General features: G+C 48.9%; 1 long non-coding RNA gene across 2 annotated transcripts; it reads right to left on the reverse strand.

The window, feature by feature from the left end:
* Positions 1-679: 679 nt before the first annotated feature.
* LOC111743640 lies at positions 680-5,062 on the reverse strand. Of its 2 annotated transcripts, XR_002781813.1 has the most exons (4): positions 3,347-5,062; positions 3,065-3,247; positions 2,696-2,782; positions 680-1,171 (listed from the first exon to the last, which is right to left on the reverse strand). It is a non-coding gene; the product is annotated as an uncharacterized LOC111743640 (long non-coding RNA). The 2 variants fall into 2 exon arrangements; XR_002781812.1 differs by having other exon boundaries at positions 3,065-5,062.
* Between the last annotated feature and the right edge of the window lie 114 nt (positions 5,063-5,176).

The following is a 5,176-nucleotide window of genomic DNA, read 5'->3' on the forward strand; positions in this document are numbered from 1 at the left end:
TCCAATGCTAACTGTACAGTGACAGGGATAGATTGTCAGCCTAAGGTACTTTACTCTTCCCATTGTGAGACCAGGACTAGCAATGAAGTTCTCTGCCACACATCAGGACCAGGGTCCAGTGTGGAAAGCGCCTCATCTGGAAAACTGGGACACAGCCAAAAAGGGGGGCAGCTCCCTCGCCCACCACACAAAGTGCATTCGTGGGGAAAAAAGGCTAAACCATTCGTAGACAACCCGCCTCTATGTCAGGGGTTCCCACTCGCAGAGCGACTACCTTCCCACAATCTGTTGAAAGTTGGCCCTCAACACAAACAGAAAGGGCCCCACCAGAGACTCAGGAAGGATAAGGCTATGCTTTCCTCAAACGTTTTCACTATAACACCAACAGAAAAATGCATAACATTTAGTAAGTGTACTAACTAATGTTTTAACATCTCAGATAACATGACCTTGAACTGCAGCTTCACTACTTCTGTAAGGTATGCAAATGTGAGCATGTTAAATTACCCACTGGATGGTTTCTTATTAATGGAAGACCTTGTTCCCTGGGAAGACTAACTTATTATGCCTCAAAAGTCTTCAACTAGGCACCGCAGTGAACTCATCCTTGACCCCAGCTGTAATAGTGATCTACACGTATTTAATCCAGATGAATTTAATCCAACTCCAGAACACGGAGTTAGGGATCCTGGCTTTATTGCTTTGTTTTTATTTATTGTACCGGTTATGACTATTGCCCTAAATATAGAAGTTAACAGAATAGACTGCTCCATGGTAAAAGCCTTAAACACAACCTCTCAGGACATCCATGCCATGGGAGAAGAGTTAGGACAGGTCAGAGAAGCTATCCTTGAAAACAGGGCCACTACAGACTACCTGTTACTCAGACATAACCATGGATGTGAAGAATTTAAAGGACTTTGTGGTTTTAACCTCTCTGACAACTCATTGAAGAAAAAGTGAAACAAATTCACGAAGTTGTGTCCAATATTGAACAGAGGACAGGAATTTTTAGTCTTGATCTCCCCACCCTCACTTCCTGGCTGTCCAATCTCGCTGGGCTAAGGGAAGCCTTTCTTATTTTCATTTTGTTTATCTTCGTAGGAGCTATCTCTTGTTGCTGCATCCAATGCGCTCCCAACCACCTGCAGGTCCGTTGCCAGCTGGATACCTAAGACAAAACCGAAACTGAAGGGAAGAATTTTCTTACAGCGGCAAAGCGATCAATTTCATCTTAAGCTGGTCTCATATGAGACTGATCAAAAGAGGGGGAAAATGATTTGGGACATCACCTGTAAGATTCTTAATCTTTTAGCAGGAAATGATATGAGACGTCTCTTGCAGAGTTCTTAATTTTTTAGTAAACCTAGTTAAGTTTTCTCCTTTCTTTGGGAAAAAGATCCTCTCCCCCATATCTAGATAATGCCCCTGAAACTGGTAACTCAGGTTCTCTGGGAATGGCCCTAGGCCAGGCAGGGTCTTAAGAGTCTGAGAGGCAAGGGGACTTTAGATCAAAGATTTTTTTTTTTTTATTCTTTAAGTGTATCTCCTTTTCCTCATCTAGGGACTGAGGCTGCACTTCAGCAAGAAACCCAAGACCCCACCCTGACTGAGGCAGAAAGGGAAAGAGCTCCATGAAACCCCAGTAGGCAGGGACTGTGGCCATTCTCAGCTGGAAGCAGATACGGAAGGAGAGACCTCCCTTCCCTCAACATCCATACTAATAATAAGGGGGTTCATGGCTCTTAGAAAAGAGGTAGGCAGGAAAGTTAGTTAGGGGGTTTCGGGTCTGCTTGCAAAGACACTGAGGTCATCCTATCCTAAAAGGGGTATGCCCTAACCCTCCAACAGTTAAATGAGTCATGGGGGTCCTGGTCCAGAACATGGAGTTGGAGATCCTGGCTTCTCCCGCTTGTAGGTTCTCTCCTCATGCTCTTCATAGATCTCTTATTTGGTCCCTGTATCCTGAACTGTCTCCTCATGCCTAGAATCCATGAAGTTACAGATGGTTGTGACATCCGGACCACCCTTATACCAGCCCCTAGACCAGAATGATCAGGAGGTTGATGCCCTCTAAGAATTTAAAGGGAGAAATGAAGAGAAATTTGCACTCGAAAAGCTAATCCCCTCTTTGTTCTGCTTCTGTGGACTTGCTTACTGCATAGGCCTTAGGGCAGAGTGATCTCCAGATAAACTGAAGACCCACCCTCCCCTATGATTGTTCTGTCTCCACAACAGAAGTATTACCTAAATTCCTAAATCATGTGCTCTGTAACTGCCCATAGCCCATGCGAACTGTAACAGCGAGGTGGATATAAAGGCAAAATTGCCCCCGAGCTGGCGTAATAGACCTGAGTCTTCCAACTCTCAAGTGCTGCTTGGTTTCTCGCATGTCTGGTTTCACATTTCTGCACCAGTACGTTCCAGCCCTTTCCCCACGGGCTGCAGGGGTCGTGCTTGGAGTGGCTTTCCCTCGCCTTCCTTCTTGAGGCCGCATCAGCCCTGCCCGCAGCAGGGCACTGTCGGTCCTCGTGGGTTAGAGGAGGCTGGAGTCTCTGCTACTTCCTAGAGCCTGCCTGTTCCTGCAAGATGCCACAGCCAGAGAGCTGGATGCCCTATTAGCCTGATAAACATAGAGAGCCCACGCTATTCAAAAATAATAATAGTGAAACGAAGTGACATTTTGAATGCTCACCATGGCAGTACTGTATGAGGTGCTACAGACACGTTATCTTCACCATGGCCGTAAGTGGAAGGTCATCTTGGTTAGGAATGTTTTTGGCTGCATGTAAGAGAAAATCTGACTCATGCTGTATTCACTTGCCTATCTCACTAAACAAGAAGTCTAGAGGTAGCTGGTGCCAGGGAGGGTTATTCTGCAGCCCTAGTTTGGGTCTATGCAATTTTCCTTGACTTCCCTCATAATACCCTCCCACCCCCACCCCACCCCACATCTGCACACGACAGCACCCAAAAAAGAGGAGGCAAACAGGGAGGAAAGACATCTCCCAGAAGGTGCCCCTGCAGCCACCCCTGGACCCATCCTTAGCAAAGAGGGACTTACGTGGCTGCTTCAGACAAATGGTGGTTCACTTCCTGGGGAAGGGGTGGTTCACCTTCCTAAACACCTGCCCAATTCCTGAGCAAAATCACGTTCTGTTAGCAAGAGAGCAGTCAGGGGCCATAAAACATTCTTCTCTCCTTGGTGTACAAGCAGCTCATCTCCTTCCCGAAGGGGATTTTGCCTCTGGATTGAAGAGGAAACAGTGACATGCTATTTGGGATCCTGGTCTGCACACAAACCAGGGGTGTGAAATAGGAAAGCTAACATTTATGGAGTACCTACTGTGTGCCAGGCTCCGCGCATTCTCTGGTCATATATATAATTCAGTCCTCACAACAGCCCTGTGAGGAAGGAACAGTTCTTCCCATTTTTCAGATGAGAAAAACGAGACCAAGCCCTGATCACACATCAGGTGAGAAGCTGAACTGGACTAAGCTCTGACAGCTTATTCTGACAGTTAATGCCCACTTATGCTCGCTGTGTATCAGGCACTCTGATAGGTGTGTCACCTGGATTGGGTCATTTACTCCTCACCTCAGCCCTATTCTACCCAGGAGGCACTGCAGCTCAGGGAGGTGGAGCAGACTGCCCAGGGTCATTCAGTTTAGTATTGGCCGAGCCGGGCTATGAACCCCACTGCCAGAAGGCCGCTCTATGCGGACCCCCAAATTTGGAGAAAAGCCTCCAGGCCTGTTCTGTGGCCTTTTTGGGATTGTTGGCTTTGCCGGCGGACAAGCTGGATAAATAAACAAGAGGCTCAGGAAACTCCTTTTCTCTTTTGATGTTCTGAATCTGCTGAGGCCACATAAGAGTCATCCAGCTGCCTTGACAGCCAACATTAAACAGGCAAATAAATGAATCTTTAATATGACAGCAGGAAACGTTAAGTACCATCAAGAAAACAAAAAAAACAAGTTAAGACAATAAGAGTGATGGAATAATGGCGTGACCGCTTTAGACCAGGTCAGAGAGGGCTTCTCCGTGGAGGTGTCAGCTGAACAGAGACAGAGGGATCTGATGGAAGGAGCCAGCTGTGCAAGTCTCAGGGAGAACATTCCAGGCAGAGAGAATATCCAGTGCGAAGGCCTGAGGTGGGAGTGAGTTTGGCGCACTTGGGGAAGGGCTGCAGATGAGTGTGGCTGAAGCAGCGTGGGTGAGGGTGAGAGTGGGGGCTGTGAGGTCAGGGAGGTAAAGGCGGGAGGGGGGCCAGACCATGCCGGTCCTTGTAGGACCTTTTGGGGACTTGGGCTGTGCTCTGGCTGAGCTGGAGCCGTGGAAGTTTTCTGAGTGGGATTCAGTTACAGGATCTGACTTAGGTTCTAGCAGGATCCTTCTGACTACTGCGGGGAGCATGGACTGTGGAGGGGTGAGGGCAGACCCAGGACACTAGGCAGGAATGAGGTCCTCAGAGGACTTTGGGAAGATGAAATGAAACCGGCCTAAATCCACCCAGCACTGAGCAGTAAACACAGGATTAGAATCAGACCTTCTGGGTCCCAGCTCCACACTCTGGCCACGGTCTCACAAAACTTACTTGTGCCAGGCACTCAGTGGTTCACGACTCCCAATTACTGACAAGCTCTCCTCAATTCCTCGCACACCTGTCTGGTCCCAGATAAGTCACTGGCTTCAGAGAGGGGAATGACCCCGTGCAAGGTTTCCCAGGGTGTAAATGGGGGCTGGGGGTTGTAGGGAATGGTGAACGCCCAGCAAACCTGGAGTGAGGCCCAGGCCTTCCAGCTGGTGAGCCCAGGTTCTCACCAGGATCCAAGGGTGGTCTCCTGCAGAGATGTCAGCAGTTGGAGGCTGGCACCAGAACTACCAGGTAATTGCAGCAATGGCCACCATACCCTGCACTGCTCCAGGTACAGGTCTGAGTGCTTTACAGTCATTGGTCTGTCTCTTACAGCAGTTGGGGACTGGGGACTTGGAGTCCAGGCCCTAATAGCTCTTGTAACCCTCTCCCTGCACTTACTGCAGGAAATATTCATGAGTATAATCCAGCTGAACCCTGCCGTCAAGCTCCCTAACTCGGTGGGGAGGGGTGGGGCGGAGTGGGGTGAGGAGCGGCCGGGTGACCAGGCGGCTTAGGTGGAGTGCGATGGAAAAGCC

Source organism: Pteropus vampyrus, unplaced genomic scaffold (assembly GCF_000151845.1).
Source record: "Pteropus vampyrus isolate Shadow unplaced genomic scaffold, Pvam_2.0 Scaffold117, whole genome shotgun sequence".
NCBI classification, from domain to species: Eukaryota; Metazoa; Chordata; class Mammalia; order Chiroptera; family Pteropodidae; genus Pteropus; species Pteropus vampyrus.